Consider the following 21,125-nt stretch of genomic DNA (forward strand, 5'->3'; position numbering starts at 1 on the left):
AACACCCTCCTCCATTCTTTTCATACATAGATTACGGCACAGACCTTTGTAGTGAACTTACCCTTCACCACAGGGGTACATGACACAGATATAAATATCTTACGGTGGCTAAGTGGTTAGCACTTCTGCCTCACAGCGCTTGTGTCATGATTTCGATTCCTGACCATGCCCTTATCTGTGTGGAGTTTGTATGTTCTTCCCGTGTTTGCGTGGGTGTCCTCTGGGTGCTCCGGTTTCCTCCCACACTCCAAAGACATACTGGTAGGTTAATTGGCTGCTATCAAATTCAGTCTGTGTGTGTGTATGTTAGGGGATTTAGATTGTAAGCTTCAATGGGGCAGGGACTGATGTGAGTGTTATACAGTAAAAGGGTGCAATAAAGAAGCATGGTGTGGCGAGAAGAGATGGGAAGAGGATGGAACTGAATCACACTGACAGTATTGTATCCATGTAGGTATTTTCTCCATGTCAGTATTTATAGTGTCAGTATTTTCTCCATGCAAGTATTTACACTGTCGGGATTTTCGTGTCAGTATTATTTCCGTCAGTAGACATAAGTGGCAATAGGTGGGAATAAATATGAAAAAAAGATACAGATTACCATTGACCACCAATAATTATTTCTAATCTACAAGTCTATCTTATTTGTATTGGTATTTAGGATCATAACTGTTACTGATCCAAATGATCATTTACCACACTTTTCCATCCTTCTCTAACTCAACACATGTATTTACACTCCATACCTACTTTCTATGTTATTAGTTGACTGTTATTGGTGCATGCAGACGGCAGTTGGAGATGGCTGAGCATTAGATCAGCTCTGTGCCCTACATCCCACATAATCATCCTCACACTATTATTGAAGGCTGATAATGCTGCTGCCTAATAATAGCCACCCGCACCAATTGTTATTCTGCTACCTTCTGTATTATGTGTTCCCCCTTAGATTGTAAGCTTACTAGGGCACGGCCATCTTTAGTTTGTGTGTGTCATGTTATAATCCCCTCAATATGTAGCGCTGCTTTATATGTTAGCGCTTTAAATAGATAGATTTTTATCTATCCATCCATCCATCCATCCCCGGGACCTTATCATCAGGGCAGCTGAGCCTCTGGGCTATATTTCCTTGGTGAATTGCAGCAGTAAGTGATTTTTTATGGCTGCATTTTGATAACTAGGGGCCTGTGTCTTAGATTCTCGACTGGTGCCCTGTCAGTGAGGAATCTTCTGGCTATCAGTGTTCTTGTACCCCTGTTCCTTCTTTTGTCTTTTGTAAGGAGAATATTGTATTTTCCTCTACAACGTAGCCCACTGTACACTGAGCGGTCGAAGATAATAACAGTTAATTTTCTCTGTCTCGTGTACTGTGTTGTGCTATTTGTTTCAGTTATAATTGCTCTATCTTCATATGCATTATGTAAATATCTATTAGTTTACTTTGCTGGGAAAGTTTTTTTAAAACCTGTATTTATTTGTATGTATTTATTTGTGTTTCAGATATACACCTAGTTATTTATAAATGGTGTTTATAGCTATGTTATATGGAAATGAACAGCTTTGACTAGGCTGATCATGTGACTGGGTTACATCATAAACAGCTATTATGATGTCACTTATCCTGGGTATAAAAGTTAGTGCTTGTCAGTAAGTGTGCACTGTGTATATTCATTATTGATTTCAGTGGCTGCCTCTGCTAAATTTCATATTGTATAGTCTAAGGTAAGCTTATTTAATAACTAAAAAAATTAAGATTATTGGAAACGTTTTAGGCGCGGGGTAACGTTAGGGAGATGCAAAGGCTAGAGAGAGTTAAACCTTTTACATTGAAATTAAAATGTTTTGGCTACTTTTTTTTTTACATATTTTTTATTATTATAATTACTTTAGTCAGAAGGTCCTGGAATCCTCTTTAGTAAGGTGCCCATATACACTGCAATTTTGCCATCCAATGACAGCATTTTAGATACAATTAGTCACAAATTACAAAATTCCTAGGAGTCTGTTTTTAGATGTATTTTAATTAGTCTGCCCTCAGAAGATGTGTGAATGTACTTGAGTTGCCAACTAGCCAGTAATAGTGAAACTATGGATTAAACTTATTAAAGGATGCTTTTTAGTGAGATTATAAAAAGCCAAATATCACCAGTGATTTAGTGCTCCAAACCGCTGTATTTACTATGTGGCTCTTTGATGTATGTTATACATCTAGACATGTGTGACTGTTTCAAAACCACCAGAAGCAGCACAAGATAGAAGGGCAGGGTTTATATTTATACCTGACTCTGAAAGACTAGGGGGTATATTTACTAAACTGCGGGTTTGAAAGCGTGGGGATGTTGCCTATAGCAACCAATCAGATTCTAGCTGTCATTTTGTAGAATGTAGTAAATAAATGACAGCTAGAATCTGATTGGTTGCTATAGGCAACATCTCCACTTGTTCAAACCCACAGTTTAGTAAATATACCCCTAGGTAGCTGAAACAGAGGAGGTACCATTGACTTATAACTTAGGTGCAATCATTATTTATTGATTAAGGAGGCAAAGTACCTTCTATATTATTAGTTGACTGTTATTGGTGCATGCGGACGGCAGTTGGAGATGACTGAGCATTAGATCAGCTCTGTGCCCTACATCCCACATAATCATCCTCACACAAAGTAAAGGCAGTGGAAACGGTGGTTATCACACCAAGGACAGGGATGTTTAGAAGATCTTCTGGATAAGATCTCAGTTCATCAGCTGGACCTAGTGAGAGTAACTGTCATTGGTGTCACCTGTCATTGGTGGTGTCATCTCTTGTCCTCCTTTGCTGAACTCAGCTGTCTCCTTGGTGACAGCAGCTGGCATCAAACATCGGGAACAACTGCCCTGGCTCTTTATCCAGTGGTAATCCTGGCACTAAAGAAGAGCACCGGGCTGCATATAATTATTCCAAATGGACAGATAACCACAAAAGAAAAGGTCTCCTCTAGAGCCAGCAGAGGGAGGACGCTCAGTTATGATAAATGGTGAAGGTCAGTTATGGTTGTCAGCAGGTGACTGTTTTAAGGTTTTTACAATGACTGGTTCATGTTTTGTGTCTCTGCTTCTGCTGTCTCTGGTCATCCAACCATAATACACCACCGGTAGCTGCACAGAAATGGCAGATGCCAATGGCTGTATTATTATTTATTATTGAAGGCTGATAATGCTGCTGCCTAATAATAGCCAACAGCTGTTATTCTGCTACCTTCTGTATTATGTGTCTCCCCTTAGATTGTAAGCTCATTAGGGCAAGGTCATATTTAGTTTGTGTGTGTCATGTTATAATCCCCTCAATGTGTAGCGCTGCTTTAAATGTCAGCGCTTTAAATAAAAAGATTATCTATCTGTCCGTCCATCCAGTATATACTGTGTGTGTATATATGTGATTTTTTTTTTATCACTGCATTTTGATAACTAGGGCCCTGTGTCTTAGATTCTCGACTGATGCTCTGTCTGTCAGGAATCTTCTGGCTATCATTGTTCTTGTACCCCTGTTCCCTCTTTTGAGTTTTGTAAGGAGAATTTTGTCTTTTCCTCTACAAAATATCCCACTGTACACTGAATAGACGGAGATAATAAAAAGGAAGTTCATTTTCTGTTTGTGTTCTGCTATTTGTTTCAGTTACAGTTACTCCATCTTCATATGTATTATGGAAATATCTATTAGTTTACTTTGCTGAGAAAGTTTTTTTAAAACCTGTATTTATTAATATATATTTATTTCCATTTCCATTATACACCTAGCTGTTTATACATGGAGTTTATAGCTATGTTAAATGGAAATTAACAGCTTTGACTAGGCTGATCATGTGACTGTACTACATCATAAACAGCTATCATGATGTCATTCATCCTGGGTATAAAAGTTTGTGCTTGGCACAGAATAGTTAGTTATCAGCTGCCTGTGAGTAAGTGTAAACTGAATCTTCAGTGGTTGCCTCTTCAGTGGTTGCCTCTGCAGGGGCCCAAGAAGAGGTTCAGAAGGATTTGGGAGGGTTTAACCTCTTCTAGGGGGCTAGGGCATGCCCACCAATATAGCTTGGACATCCTTCACTTTTCTGTTCCCACTAAAGTTCCACCGGCCAAATCCTCTCCGTTTTGAGGATCTGGTCTCCATCTCATGACCGCGCTGAGGATGCGGACCCCATCTTAACTCCGTACTGAATTTGCGGTCACCACCTCCACTATGTTCTGATGCTACATTCGCCACCTCCTATCTCTGTTGTGTAACAATTCGCAACCTGTTATTTATGCTGAAGTTGCAGTCACCGCCGAGTGTATATCTTTGTAAGACATCTCTGCCCCCAAGAAGAGGTACAGAGGGCATTGGGAGGGTGGAACCTCTTCTTGGGGGCAGGGCAAATCCACGCCCATATTGCAAAGGTTCCGGTCAGCACCATGTGAGTGCTGTAATGGTCCTCTCGCCGACTCTTGTCCGTACTGCGGTTCCATTCCCCACCTTCTGTATATACTGAGGTACCTGAAGCCTCCTGACTGCGCTGAGGTTACTGTCAATGTCTTCTGTCTTTACTGAAACTACAGTCACTACCTCCTATCTGTGCTGATTTTCCAGTCTCTGACTTCTATCTGTGCTGAGGTTCCGCTTTTTAACCTTCATTCCATAAAGAGGTTCATGTCGCCTCATACTGCCTGTGCTGAGGTCTCTGCTTCCCACGCTATTTCTGCAGTGATTTATATACCACACGCTGCACTATGATTCGGGAAGGAGGAGAAGAATAGCAGAAAGAGTGAAAGAGGATATTGAAGAATGAGACCTCCTGTCCATTTTGAAGTTACAGTTTTCATCTCCTCTCCGTGATGAAGATGCAGGTTCTGTATCCTTACTGAGGTTCCAGTTCCCACCTCCAGTGTGTTCTGCGGCACCTGTAGCAGCCTAATGTCCTTCCTGAGGATGCAGTTTCCACCTTCGCTTCGTAGTGAGGTTCTGATTACCACCTGCAGCGTGTTCTGAGGCTTCAGTCGTTGATCACATGTCCTCGTTGAGGATACGTTCACCACTTCTTGTTCATGCTGAAGTTTCAATTGCTGCTTTCTGTCTGTTTTCAGGTTCCAGTCGCTGCCTAATGTCCGTGCATAAGTTTCTCTCGCCACCTGCTGTCCGTGCTGAGCTCCTTCTCGCTGCCTTCTGTCCTTGCTGAGGTCACAATTGCCACCTCCTGTATGTGCTGAGTTACCGCTTGTCACCTCCTGTCTTTGATGAAGTTCCAGTCACTGCCTCCTGTCCATTCTAAGGTACTGCTTGTCACCTACTGTCAATGTTGAGGATCCAGTCACCACCTCTGCTCCATACTGAGGTTCCAGTCGCCACCTCCTGTCTTTTCTGATTCATATTCTGCCCCAGCTGTGCTGTGGTTCAGGAAACAGGAGAAGGATATCGGAAGTCAGAGGAGGTGGAGGAGGATGAAGAGATAAGATAGACAAAAAATTAGTATATTGTATGTATTTATTTTTAATGTGTCTAAAATTCTATCTCTATTGTATGTCTATGATTAGTGTCATGCAGATTATTATGTAAATAGTATAATACTTGCTTTGATTTACTTGCAATATATTTTACATTGTGCTTTCATGGGATTATTTTTGTTTACTTCAAATGAAATAAGCTTCTGTTAAATTGTGAAAGATAGTGTTTAAAGTAATCACAGTTATAATTAAGCGTATGTATTGTTTTATGTTTGATTGCCTCTCCTATCCCCAAGAAGAGGTAAATAAGGCATTGAGATGGTAAAACCTCTTCTTGGGGGTCGGGTCTTTCCATGGATTCCAGCATGGATGGGTCCCCCCAAATACATTGCATACAGAAGGCAGTCAATGGCAATACAATCTTTTATTTTATTTTTACAGCTATGGACAATTTCGATCCCGTTAAGAGGGATTCTGTGTATATCCATGTAGCAGGACTTCAGACAGCATCAATGGAATCCTAGAGTCAAGGCACACTCAGATGTAGACTTCTATGACAGCTGCAAGTTTGAAGATGACAGCCAGTGGAGGAACCTGCTTCTTCCAAGTTAATGGAGTTTCTATCCACTAAAGTTGACAGGCTTTTACTTTAAAATGCTGGTGATGTGTTGGTGCTAGATTTTACCTACAGTTAGTAAAACTCTGTAATTTTTAAAATTATGTATTTTCTTTGCTTGTAAGCCTCCCTTAAACCCAAGAAGAGGTACAGAGGGATTTGGGAGGGTAGAACCTCTCCTTGAGGACTAGGGCATGCCCAAAAATATAGCTGGGACATCCTTCACTTTTCTGTTCCCACTAAAGTTCCACTCGCCACCTCCTCTCCGTTTTGAGGATCTGGTCTCCATTTTATGACTGTGTTGAGGATGCGGACGCCATCTTAACTCCGTACTGAGTTTGTGGTTGCCATCTCCACTATGTACTGATGTTACATTCTCGACCTTCTATCTCTGTTGTGTAACAATTCGCCGCCTTTAATTTATGCTGAAGTTGCAGTCGCCGTCACCTGTATATGTTGTTTAATCTTTGTAAGACATCTCTGCCCCCAAGAAGAGGAACAGAGTGTATTGGGAGGGTGGAACCTCTTCTTGGGGTAAAGCAATTCCACGCCCATATTGCAGAGGTTCCGGTCGCCACCACTTGAGAGCCGTAATTGTCATATTGCCAACTCTTGTCCGTACTGCGGTTGCATTCCCCACCTTCTGTATATACAGAGATTCCAGAAGTCTCCTGACTGCGCTGAGGTTACTGTCAATGTCTTCTGTCTTTACTAAAACTGCAGTCGCCACATTCTATCTGTGCTGATTTTCCAGTCTCTGACTTCTAACTGTGCTGAAGTTCCGCTTTTTAACCTTCTTTTCATAAAGAGGTTCATGTCGCCTCATACTGCCTGTGCTGAGGTCTCTGCTTCCCACCCTTTTTCTTCAGTGATTTATATATCACACGCTGCACTATGACTCGGAAAGGACTAGAACTATAGCAGAAAGAGTGAAAGAGGATATTGAAGAATGAGACCTCCTGTCCATTTTGAGGTTACACTTTTCATCTCCTCTCCGTGATGAAGATGCAGGTTCTGTATCCCTAGTGAGGTTCCAGTTCCCACCTCCAGTGTGTTCTGCGGTACCTGTAGCAGCCGAATGTCCTTCCTGAGGATGCAGTTTCCACCTTCGCTTCGTAGTGAGGTTCTGACTACCACCTGCAGCGTGTTTTGAGGCTTCAGTCGTTGATCACATATCCTTGTTGAGGATACGTTCACCACTTCTTGTTCATGCTGAAGTTTCAATTGCTGCTTTCTGTCTGTTTTCAGGTTCCAGTCGCTGCCTAATGTCCGTGCATAAGTTTCTCTCGCCACCTGCTGTCCGTGCTGAGCTCCTTCTCGCTGCCTTCTGTCCCTGCTGAGGTCACAATCGCCACCTCCTGTATGTGCTGAGTTACCACTTGCCACCTCCTGTCTTTGCTGAGAGTGCAGTCACAGTCTCCTATCCATTCTAAGGTACCACTCACACCTCCAGTCAATGTTGAGGATCCAGTCACCCCCTCCTGTCTGTGGTGATTTAAATTCTGCCCCAGCTGCGCTTTGATTCAGGAAAGAGGACAAGTATATAGGAAGTAGGAGTAGGAGGACGAGGATGAAGAGGTATGATAGAAGAAAATTAAGTATATTGTATGTATTTAATTTTAATGTGTCTAACATTCTATCTGTATTGTATATCTTTGATTAGTGTAGGGCAGCTTATTATGCAAATAGTATAATGCCTGCTTTAATTTACTTGCAATACATTTTACATTGTGCATTCATGGGATTATTTTTGTTTACTTCAAATGAAATAAGCTTTTGTTAAATTGTTGATGTTAGTGTTTAAAGTAATCACAGTTATAATTAAAAGTATGTATTGTTGTATGTTTGATTGCCTCTCCTATCCCCCAAGAAAAGGTAAATAAGGCATTGAGATGGTAGATCCTCTTCTTGGGGGTCGGGTATTTCCATGGACTCCACCATGGATGGGACACCCAAAATATGTTGGGTACAGGAGGCAGGCAATGGCAATTATTTTATTTTTTTACAGCTATGGAGAATTTGGATTCCGGTAAGAGGTCTCCTGTGTTTATCCATGTAGCAGGACTTCACACAGCATTAAAGAAATCCTAGAGTCAGGGCAGACTCAGATGGAGCCCTCTATGAAATCTGCTAGTTTAAAGATGACAGCCAATGGAGAAACCTACTTCTTCCAAGTTATTGTAGTTCCTATCACCTAAAGTTGACAGGCTTTTACTTTAAAATGCTGTGTGCTAGCATTTGTTGGTGCTAGTTAGTAAAACTCTGTTATTTTTATAAAGTATGTATTTTTTGTATTGTAAGCCTCACAAGCCCCAAGAAGAGGTATTGAGTGACTTGGGAGGGTGGAACCTCTTCTTGGGGGCTAGGACATGACCATCAATATAGCTGGGACATCCTACACTTTATTTAGGCAGATGTAATTGAATTTCTTTATTTCTTCTTTTATAATGCTAGGGAGGATTTAAAACCAGTGGGAGATTGGCAGTTGTTGATGTTAGTGTTTACATCAGTCACAGTTATTACCGTTATCTTTAAAGTATGTGTTATTGATGTTTGACAGATAACCTTTTCTTGGGGCAGGGCATACCCACTCCCATGTTGCATAGGTTCTGGTCGACACTTTCTGTTCCCACTAAGGTTCCACTCGCCACCTCCTCTCCGTTCTGAGTCTCTTATCTCCATCTCATGGCTGTGCTGAGGATGCGGTCGCCATCCTAGCTCTGTACTGAGGTTACAGTCGCCACCTCCTCTCCGTTGTGAGTCTCTTATCTCCATCTCATGGCTGGCTGTGCTGAGGATGCGGTCGCCATCCTAGCTCTGTACTGAGGTTACAGTCGCCACCTCCTCTCCGTTCTGAGTCTCTTATCTCCATCTCATGACTGTGCTGAGGATGTGGTCGCCATCCTAGCTCTGTACTGAGGTTACAGTCGCCACCTCCAGTATGTTCTGAGGTTACATTCACCACCTCCTATCGCTGCTGAGGAAACTGAAATAAACAAAAGAATCAATATCTGGCGCTCCACTTCAGAGCTGCTGGTAGCTACCTCTGGGCAAAGTACCTATTTAGCCCCAAACATCCAATTCACCATCAAAAGAATAATGAGGAACTGACAAGCGCTCCTATAATCATAGAGATCTATGGTACACCAATAACCAAGGTTAAAAACAAAAACGAGAGTGGGCGAAAACATGGACAGTATAAATCACATAGAAATTGTGCCCTCGATCAATACAGCTTGGTCCGAGAAGAGCTTTGTGTGTTATATGCGACTGTAGCAGTGAACCAGGTACAAGTCCACTTTGTATTCTAATAAATGGATTGCTTTGTCATTTGAAGATAAGACACTATGTGCTTTTTTTCTCATGCCGCTATACACATGATTGAATCCGGAGACCAATGACAGGACGTCGATTACCATAAGTGGGAGTGTTTATCTCTTGGGACGCCGACACATTGGAGGCAGAGTGAACAACGTCACCGCAGGGCATTCTGGGCACTTAATATGAGTTTTGAGAGAAACAGTATATAGAGAAGTTTCTTTACTCACCCGGAGACCTACATAGCGGTGACTTATTCCACAACCTTACTGCCCGATCCTGTATATAGCGTTTGAAGACAGAACATTAACGTGATAAGTACTGTCCATGTTTATATTTTTAGAAACTTTATTGCCGTACATCGATTGAGGGCACAATTTTTATGTGATTTATGCTGCTGAGGAAACGTTCGCCGCCTCTTGTTCATGCTGATGTTCCTGTTGCCTGTTTTTTTATCTTTGTAAGACAAGAAGAGGTACAGAGGGCATTGGGAGCATGGAACCTCTCGGGGCAGGGCATATCCACGCCCATCTTGCAGAGGTTTGGTTCGCCATCACCTGACCGTCCTATGATTCTACTCGCTGACTCCTATTAATGCTGCGGTTCAAAACTCCAACTTCTGTATCTACCAAGGTGGTGTCCGAAGTCTCCTGACTGCGCTGAGGTTACTGTCACTGTGTTCTTCCTTTCTGAGGCTACATTCACCACATCGCATCTTTGCTAATTTTCCAGTCTCTGAAGGAGACTGAGGAGCCCTCATGTATGCACCTGATGTTGTGTGGGACGTTATTGATATTGGTGCCATTTTTCATAACATCGCCATTAAGAATAGGGTGCCTTTAAGGGGGAAGTGGAAAGTATCGTGGAGAAATCAGAATATCATCATCTGGAACCTTCCTGCATTGAAGAAAACCAGAGGTTTTGAGACTATGTTGTTCAAAAATACTTCAGTTGTAAGTGGAAATAAAAAATACATATTGTAAAAGACAAATAGTGCATATTTCCCCATTTTCTATTTGTAACTGAAACATCAAATATTTTTTTATGCAAACCATGTTAATTTTGGATTCAGTTTTGGCACAATTATATATACTGTGACAAAAGCACTGGGGAAGTGGCAGATGGCAAGTATATGTGTCCCAGGTTGTCTGTCTTATGTGCTCTAAAACCCTGAGAAATTATTTCTGTGTGGAATTGAGCTTCCCAAAATTGTTTTCAGCTGTAGGAAAAGCGGGTAAGGATCCCTGTGGTTATGCATGTAGAGAGAGAAGGTTGGGCTCCATACATAAGGCCCAGTATGGGTCTTCTGATCTCCCAGTCTCACAACAGATTAATCAGAAGTTGCAGTTGCAATGTGCTGACATAAAGCTGCTAGGCAGTTTTCTCTCTTTTTCAGATGTGGGGAGGAGGTTGGATGCCTCCAGAGAAACACTGCAAACTCTGACTAGTGAGTCCTGTATATTTTGTCTGTATGAGTGGGACACAAGGTCACTCACTTGAAAGAGGGTGTTCCGATGTTTAGTTAGTGCCCGACAGGCAAGAATCTGCTTGTTTATTTTTATGGCTGCAAAATAAAACTAGCTGTGTCTAGTCAAATCAAGACAACTGACTGGTGTGATTTATCTGGCTGAAGTGGATGAAATGCAGCCGTCTATCCCAGAGAACGGTAACCCCAGTATCATTACCTCACAATACATGGGCATATAATATATGCTGCATGAATAATTTGCTGCAATGTGTTTGTTAAATATTTTGACACATATTAAATCCCAAAAAGATATTCTGATCTGTTCATGGACTCAACACAGGTTTCACCAGCACACGCAGCATACATTTTTCTAGTCAACCAAATGTATTGCCTATCTTTACTAAAAACAAAATATAGCCTGATTTACATATGTATGGTCAGTTGAAAAAGATCAGCAAAATGTGTGCTAATTGTTATTTTTCAGTCAAAAATTAATTTGTTTTACTTTGTCGTTTTCTCCCAGGGCTGAAGTCAGATGCTGTTATTTGCACCTGGCTATTTGTGACCTGAGCACTGTTGGCTGGGGGAGCCAAGGCAGGTCTTGAGGCCTCTGCTCCCTCAGGCTCACCTGGCCCAGATGTAGGGCCAGGCACTAGAGCCAAGGGGACCTTCCAATTGAAGATGACCACCAGTGCTCTGCCAATCTCCCCTACTGATGTTTCCTGATGCTCATAATGGTGTGCCAGCTTGTTTTTCTTTATCTCCTGGAGGGCTAGAAGAATACCATACAAACGTTGTTTGGTTTCAGATAAGTACAGAAAGAGAAAGTGCAGGTCTAATATGCATGTCACGGGCACTAGGAGTCTTTACCCAGGTATCACCAGATGATGGACTTACCAGAGCAGTATAGTTGGTAATATGGTACTCTGGTAGCGGGGTGACCACGGAACAGGAGACAGTAGATGGTAAGAGAATGCTCGAGGAAAGTCTATGACTAGCAGCACTGGTAATAGGTAGATAACTGTACACGAGGAACTGGATGGACAAGGAAACATGAGTCAGTGGTCTGCGTCAGTGGTCTGCGTATAGTAAGTTGTACCGCTGTCTGGGTGAATGAATGGAATCCAGGTGAAGGTATCAGGGGAGTCAGTGGTCTGCGTTAACAAGTTGTACCACTGCTATGTGAGAGGATACTGGAAACTGGTGACACAGGAAACAGGAGACAGTGGTCTGCCTCTAGCAAGTTGTACCACTGAAATATATATGTGAGGAGGAGCACGAGGAGATGAATGCAATGCAGAGTATACACGGGCACACTGAACTTTATCCCACGATGATATGCAAAATATAATGATAACTGAGCAGCACTGCATAAATATACAAAGTCACAAGAACTATCCAGGCTAAAAGGAAACACAGTCAAATGATAGCAATAGTCTCAGTGGATAGGGAACTCTGGAGGAGAACAACTCAGTCCAGCTAGATATGCAATACACCAGCACAGTCAATGAGAAGTATGCATACCGTGGTTCAGGAGAGCAGGCTGTCAGAGAGACGTGCAGGGATACCTGAACGGCTGGAGGCCGGCAGGATGAGAAGTCACAGGAGGGTGGAAGCGGTAACCAAGTAGGTGCAGCGCACGGTAGGTAGACCAGCAAGGATTAAACAATACTCAGGAAGCAGTAGTATATAGAACTGGACACCTGGAGAACACGGGAGAGTTGAGGCGGTCTGATAACCAATAGCTGAGATGAAAGCAGCGGAGCGTTGACCCGATGCAGACAGGCGAGTTGACATAAGCAGGAACACTGTAGAAGCACGGAGACAGCGGATCGCCTGGCTGCAGACACGATGAGCACTGGAGAGTTGCGATGAGCAGGACTCTGAAGAAACACGGAGGCAGCGGGTAGGAATCAGCTGATGCAGTCACGATGAACACGGGAGAGTTGAAGTGAGCAGGATACTGTAGAAACACGGAGGCAGCGGATAGGAATCAGCTGGTGCAGTCACGATGAACACGGGAGAGTTGAAGTGAGCAGGATACTGTAGAAACACGGAGGCAGCGGATAGGAATCAGCTGGTGCAGTCACGATGAACACGGGAGAGTTGAAGTGGTTTGGAAACTGTAGAAGCACGGAGACAGCGGATAGGAATCAGCTGGTGCAGTCACGATGAACACAGGAGAGTTGAAGTGGTCTGGAAACCACAAACGAATAACAGGAATCAGCAGGAGCTGAATACACGAGGAAACACAGGAACACCTTCAGAGGCTCATGGGGAATGAGACTCCAAGATCAGGCAACGAGGTATTGACCACAGGTGCTTTAAATAGGGAGTGTTGCCTGATCAGCCAATTAACTAAAAGGAACAGGTACTGAAGGTTTGAAAGGGCTGCACATGCGCAGATCCTCAAGATGGTGGACGGCCACAGTTCCTAAACACACGAGAAGTAGCACTCACAGTCCGGTGAGTGACAATGCAAAAGGAAGGTTGACATCCCTGGTCACTCATCCCCCATTGTTCTTGTTGTTTTTCTGAATTGGGGGGGTTTATGCATCAAGGAAAATGACAGAAAAAAACATTCAATTTTGTTTGGCTACTTAGTTTGATTCATTTTTTTCTGAAGTCCTTGTCAGGAATCCGCTAAGATGAGTGAGATCCTACTGGTCTTGACTGGGATTGGATAGACTCCACCCAGAGGCGCAGAACGATTTCACCAGGGATCCCCGCAAGGGAATTTGGGCTTTGCAGCTTCCACCTTGCAGGTCGCGGCCCTCTAGGGAAGTTCCCAGTGAGACGTGATCGAGAACTGGCATGAGAGATGAGGGTAATCCCCAAGTAGTACTAGGAGCAGGATGAGATGATGCTGGGAGGCAATATACTTGAAGAAGTAGAGAGCGGGAATCTGCGGCAGAACCACTAACAAGTGGAGAAGGTGAATGACGATCTGCGGCAGCACACTAGAGAGGAGGGAGCGATGATCCACAGCAGTTACCACTAACAAGTGGAGCAGGTAAGCAGAGATCAGCGACAGTACACTGGATAGGTGGCGGGAGATGATCCAGAGCAATTACCACTAATGAGTGGAACAGGTACGCGGAGATCAGTGGCAGTACACTGGATAGGTAGCGGGTGATGATCCACAGCAATTACCACTAATGAGTGGAACAGGTAAGCGGGGATCAGCGGAAGAACACTGGATAGGTAGCGGGTGATGATCCACAGCAATTACCACTAATGTGTGGAACAGGTAAGCGGAGATTAGCAGTAGTACACTGGATAGGTAGCGGGTGATGATCCATTATGCGGAGGAGAGAGAGCTGCGTCCACTGATCTTCATTAAATTGAGCACTTCAGAAGAAGATAACTTGTGATCAAAATCTGCCGGGTTCACATTTCATATTTTTTAAAAAAAAAAAACATCTGGATCTCAAAAAGAGAAACTGTAAAATACATCTGTATGTGTGTGTTTACTGGTCCTAGTACTCTAATGACCTGTGGCAAAGTTCATCATTATACTTCTATAACTTTCATAAAACGTCCACAAGTCTGTAAAAGCTGTCACACAATGTGAGATGGTTAAAATTTCCCTGTGACAGGGTGAGAAGCCAATGTAAAATCAAGGGACAGGTTTAGACACATGGTGCCTGATTCTTGTTTGGACAGATGTCTATTTGCATAGCATATCTTGCATAAATAGCTCTGCTCATGCCCAGAAATGGACATTACTCCAAAGAACACAATTGCATGCAATTCATGTCTACAACTTGAGAGTAGTTTTGGGGGTGGGAAGGGGTGGACTAACGTTTTGCTTTCTCCGATTCATTTAAAAAAAAAAATTAACCATATTTTACAGTTCTCTAACTCCATCACATAGCAAAAATCATCAGTCATCATATCTCCATCCATACATGTATTCTTTGCCAGGGCCAAAATCTGTCCTCTTAATTTCTCAGAATGTGGACTTTCAATTGCATTGTCAAGACATGTTTTGGGCAACCAAATCTATGTGAGAAGGGCAACTATTGGACTATCTGAACTGCCTCTTGTACATATTTCTTACACTTGACTAATAGAGCATATAAATATTATTTATATACATTCCATATTTATATAAATTGGTCTTGGGGACCACCTCAGCTGCAAGTCTCCGGCAGTCCCCTTTACCCAGTGGTTGGATGAAGTTTTTCAGCCCTCCTTCCCCATAAATATATACAAGTATTGTGGTTTGATTCAGAAGGGCAGCATTTCGGCACAGAGCACATAGAACAAAAAAATTGCTCTTTGCAATCGATGAATACTTTGGCAATGTATTTCATTGAGTGTGTAGTCTTTGAAGACTTTTAGTATGGCTGCAGGCCACCTTCATCTCTCAGCATCTTCATTTATTTATATAGCAGCCATTTATTTATATAGCGGCAAGGTAAGGAAAGCTTTGTTCTTGGTAACATAAGAATGCTCTGGTAATGTATTGTGTGCCTCATCTTTGAATTATTGTAGTGTGGCTGCAGGATACCTTCATCTCAGCACCTTCATTTATTTATATAGCGGCAGCAAATTAGGTAGCTCTTTACAATTGGGTATCCACTTACTAAATATCTACTGGTGCCTCTGTCCATCTAATGACATCTGAATGTTATTGCCACTTCATTCTCCATAATGCATGCTGTGTAATGTTCCAAATTTAGTACGTGTGTAGCGCTTCACCATTTTTAACTCTTGCACCTTACACTAAATTTTTTTGCTGCGTAATTTATGTAATGGGCTTGCTTCAGTTGGTGGCATGACAGATAACATATTATTTTGGAGCCACTGCAATGTTCTACATACAGTTGCTGAATCTGAATATCAACAATGCCCAGAAAAAAACCCTCACGCACCAACACCCTTTTTTTAAAATATAGATTTCACTGAATGTTCCTTCCAAAATTGACAAGTATTGAAAAGTAGAAAAGATTAGAATAAATAGCATTTTTTGGGATGTGTAACTGCTGCTGCAAACACCCTTTTTTAATATGGATGTCACTGAATGAGCCTTTCAAAACTGACAAGTATTGAAAAATACTTGAAAAGATTAGACTATAATAATATATATAGCACCTTTTTTGGGGGTGTGCAACTGCTGCTGAATCTCACACACAGACACCCAGCTTTTTTCAAAGTTATTTCAGTTGTCACTGCCCCAAGATTACTTTCTCTCGAAAAACTTTCAATTTTAAAAGAAAGAAGTCTGTTTTTCTCCAAGAAATATACTAGCTAGTTCAGAATGATATCTATCTAACTCAGTCTGTATATACTGTCTAGTACTATTATATACATATATGCAATCCATTAACAACAACCAGTAGCCACTAGTGAGTGTAAAGTGTATTTAAGATTGAAATTAAAAGCAATTGATCAGCAAACTATTTAAACTGACTAATCTCTACTGAACTACTTTACAATAATGACAGGATTCTATTGCTTTCCAATTTCCCTCGTCCACCTATTTTCTGAGCAGATCACTGCAGCTAACCTCCTCTCTACATGCTGTCTGTTCTATGGCAACAAAAAAAAGAAAACAAGGGAGGACTATTGTCACGTGCAAGCTCATTTTTAGGCATAAATCTGCAAATATGTGTTTGTGAATTAATACCTAGAAATAGTGTGACATGTCTCAGAGAAGTTGTTTATATCAATGGGTTTTGTTTATGTTAAACTACCCAGAGGGGGCTGGTAGATAAGGGTAGCACCTTGTACCATTTATGGCAGATCGCAAATGTGAAAGCCTTTGAGGATATCTCTTTCAAGACAATGAAATCTAACACATGTTTGGGAGGCCCCAGACATGCCGACTGCAGAGACCGGGTTGTATGTTAAGGACAGATTCAAGCTGAATAGGGTCACAGGAAAATATCATATCATTTTCTCCAATATCATACTTACCAGAGGCATGTGTGGTATGCAGATGAAGGGAAACCTTATGACATGTCGTGTGGAGGTAAAATCATGTTTGTAAGTCATACTGGTGAAAAGTTAGGACAGAGTGACAAAAACCTGATTTAAAAGGTTTCTACAGTAGAACCATAAAACCCTAATTTGTATTATACAGTCCTGTGGTTCTGACCTCAGAGGAAGGGGGGCTGAGGGGCCCTGCAGCTTTGTTTTAAAACTGTAGTGAAAATGTAAGTTTTGATTCACTCTTGGAGAGTCAATTTCAGATTAAAGAGGGTCCCATTTTTACTGCTTCTCCCAGCACCAGATACTTGATTATAAGTGAGGTATCAATTCTGTGTTTTATCCTTTTCATTTTATAAGAAACAATTGCGTTATATTTGTATGTCTTTTTATTAACTGTTTTATCTTAAGCATTGTGGATGTATTTTCCATTTTAAATTGCACTTAATAAGTTCAAGTCTCTGTGTTCTTACGAATTCACGTGACAGTTTGGTCAAGACGCTACATAATTGAAACAGGGAGAACATTGTGGTTTATGTAAACTCTGATTGAAGTAAGTTGAGCTAGGTTAATGCTAGGGAGAACCAAAGGCTTCCTAAATAAGAATGTCAGCTCTAGTCAGAAAAAACCTTGGTGGTGGCATAGTTAGTACCGCAAAGCTAGTGTGTGGCATAGATAGGGAAGGATTTAATCATTTTAGACAGACCAGGTGGGTTTTTTTTGGTTAACCCTGTGTCACACACGCATCACGCAGGCTCAGGTGAGTGCTGTTAGTGACAACTATACATACAAAAGATGGTGATCCAAAGCTCGTAAGTGTTTGGCAGTTTTTTTTCCCCAGAAATGATGTTACACCACGTTTTAAAAATCGAGTTTGGTGGGATAAACCTAGTCACGACTCGATTTTACTCAGATAACGAATGTCGGATTTCACATCATCTGAACTGCTCATCACTTATATATATATATATATATATTTCTTGACAAAGAGATTTGCAGACTGGGTTACACACAGGTATAGCAGTGCACCTAGGTTCAGAGATAAACAGGTGAAAGACATGGGTGTGACAAAAGTGTGATTTAACTTACATGCCTTGAAATTGTCTTTTTCACAGCTAACAGCAAAGCTAAAATCTGACACACCGTCTGCAGTGAAGCGGAATTACAGTAAACCTGCAGGAAATCCTCCTTAATGGCAAGTTGGGCAGGGGCAGCCTGGGCTGGGGGGCAGGGGGGCATCTTCCCCCGGGCGGGTCCCTTGGTGTGCTATCTTGGGCTGGGTCACTGGGCCACCAGCATTTTTTCGCTTTAACATAGGCTGCTGAGTCAAGTCTTGCCCCCTGGGCCAAAATTTGCCTGCCCTCCCCTGAATCGCCTATCCATCAAGCTAAGACTGTAGGAGGAGTCTCAAGTATAAAAACTGTTTTTGCTACTGTGCCTTGTGACAGATGGCAGCTTGTGGCCAGTGACCAGAGAGGTATACTGGGACTAACCAGAGATAGGTTTCCTGGTGTCATCCTGACAAAATTTTGCTGTGTTATTGTGATGCGAACAATAAAGCACCATTTATTTCAAGCAAGAAGCTGTCTGTGACTGATGTCTGCCACGTGTGTTTCACCAGAGGGGTGTCACACAATACTATATATATCTAATATATAAATGCTTAGTGGCGACTGTGTGTGGAAAAAAAAACAACACGTTGCAGCGCCACCTGCTGGGCAGAGTTATACACTGACCTACTAAATTCTTAGTGTGTGTGGGAAAAAAATTTCAAAAAGGGCTGAAATTTGGTAGGGCTCAAACTCATTTTCGTGAGGTAATTTTACCTCATGAACACACATGTGTAGAGGCGTGCGTTAGTGTGTGTGTGTGGAAAAAACTATTTTCTCAGAAAGGGCTCATCCAATTGACCTGAAATTTGGTATACTGACATTATTTGACAAAAAAATTAGAATAGTCAAGTCAAGTCAGTTAACTTCCATCATCCCCCCTTCCCCCCGTGGGAGGGGTAGTAAAGGCTAAATTTACGAGTTGAGGGGTCAAACTCATTTTCGTGAGGTAATTTTACCTCATGAACACACATTAAAAAGGCCGCTTGCGTCGGGAACTAACGCTCTTCCCCTGAGGAGGCCTGGGCTAGGTCCAAATGCATGACAAGAACCCTTTAAAGACCTTAAGTAGCTTGATTTGACTAGAATGCATGAGTATCATGCACGGGTTAACTTGTGTGTGTGTGTGTGTGTGTGTGTGTGTGTATATATATATGTATATATATATATATATATATATATATATATATATATATATATATATTAAAACCAATGTACTAGCGTTTGTCAAAATCATGTTACTAATATTATCTAACCTTTCAAAACCCATTGTAAATTTGTATAGCTTTTTCAATATGTTCCATTTTTTATTAGAAGGAACACAATCTGCAATAAGTTTGGTTTACTGCACCCATCATATCTTGAACTAAAAAAACACAAAACGATGTACTTTATATTAATATCTGCTGTTTCAGTGACTTTTTCTTTCCTTTTCTCTTTTTTACTCATTGTGTGTTGGAGTTTTCTTTGTTTATATTACTGTATGTCCTGAAATGACTGTCTCTCTTCAACAATCTACTGGAGATACATGGCAAAGATATATTATGGTCCAGAAAGTTCCAGAAGGGAAAAATGTGGCACATACTTAGTTCAAATTTTCATTGGCACAGCGGTAGACCACCATCACCGATGAATGATTTGCAAGTACCCAGAAAAAAAATCCTGTTCCACCAATAACAGCAATACATCAGAGGAGCTGTCTATGTTGAAAATTGCAGAAAAGAACAAATTCTGTCTTTAATATTTGTCAGTAACTAAAAGTTCTAGTGTTACTTCGAGCAATGGGCAAGCCGATTGGAAAACCAACCAGTCTGACACACAACATAATAAAACAAGAGCAGTGGAAATTCTTTTTTTAAAAAGTCTTCTGGCACGGAACTTAAACTAAAATAAAAGTAGTTTATGTATTATTTAACATAACTTTTGTTTATAGTTTAGTTTACACTTTTTATGTATACTTTACATGTGTGGGCTATTGATGAAAACTACTCAACTGCGTAAGATAATGGATTGCACTCAACTGATAATATTGCATACAATTTCATATCATTTCGTCATGTTTTCTCATGGTTTGGAAATTATATATTGTGGATTTTGAACTTTGGTTTGGAAATGTTTACTGACATACTTGTAAAAGTTGGACATTTAAAAGTATAACATCAGCAAAGAATGTGCTGGCAAGAGGAAACAGTAATCAGTTTATAGGACCAGCTAAATGTAATTGAGTAATTAATTACTAAAAAGGGAAAAAGTGTGTTTTAGCCAAAATAAACAGTTTTGCACTTTTGACTTAATCAACAATCAAACATGAGGTAGAAAGACAGGAGACAACTCAAATTAATAATGAGATTGTGAGGGGGATATTTAATTGCTAACGATGTGCTACGCAGACATCGCAGCGATGTCAGAATGCGCACATTGCCAGCCATTACAGTAGGCTGTAAGTTTTCTGCTCACCTCTAAGGGGTGCGAGAAGAAATGAACAGAGATTGCTGCCATAACATCGGTGCAATGTGTCTCCATGGGCATTCCGGAGATATATTCCACTGAATTGAATCTCCCCAATCTGGCCAAGATAGAAGGTCTCCCACCAGCTATAAGGTGATCTCTGTAAGGGGAAACCTGATTCTAACCTGGACTCAAAGGGCTAGATTTACTAAGCTGCGGGTTTGTAAAAGTGGGGATGTTGCCTATAGCAACCAATCAGATTCTAGCTGTCATTTATTTAGTACATTCTACAAAATGACAGCTAGAATCTGATTGGTTGCTATAGGCAACATCCCCACTTTTTCAAACCCGCAGCTTAGTAAATCTAGCCCAAAGTCTTTTTAATAAACCTAATAATAATGTGTTCAGCTGGAAATATTTAAGGATGAGGTTTCTCAGTAAAACAGAGAAATATATAAAAATATATTTTTACAAAAAAATGAATTGAGTACCAGGAGCTCACTGGATAATGTTATTTGACCATTTCACTGCCTGGGGTTAATGCCACATTTGAATTCCAGGTGTCCCTACCATTTTCACTTTTTAACTCTTTGCCAATTTCACATGAAAAAACTTTTTATCTATTTATTTTTTATTCTATCAAAGTACATATTATGGTTATCATTTCCAGGTAGAAAGAGCAATTTTGCACCCTGGCATAGCCATTTTTCAATGCGAGGAGAGAGTGAATTTAAAATGTGCGCCCTGAAATAGAAGTGGGAGTCGGGCCAGTCCTA

The sequence above is a fragment of the Mixophyes fleayi genome, chromosome 5 (genome assembly GCF_038048845.1).
Source record: "Mixophyes fleayi isolate aMixFle1 chromosome 5, aMixFle1.hap1, whole genome shotgun sequence".
Lineage (NCBI taxonomy): Eukaryota > Metazoa > Chordata > Amphibia > Anura > Limnodynastidae > Mixophyes > Mixophyes fleayi.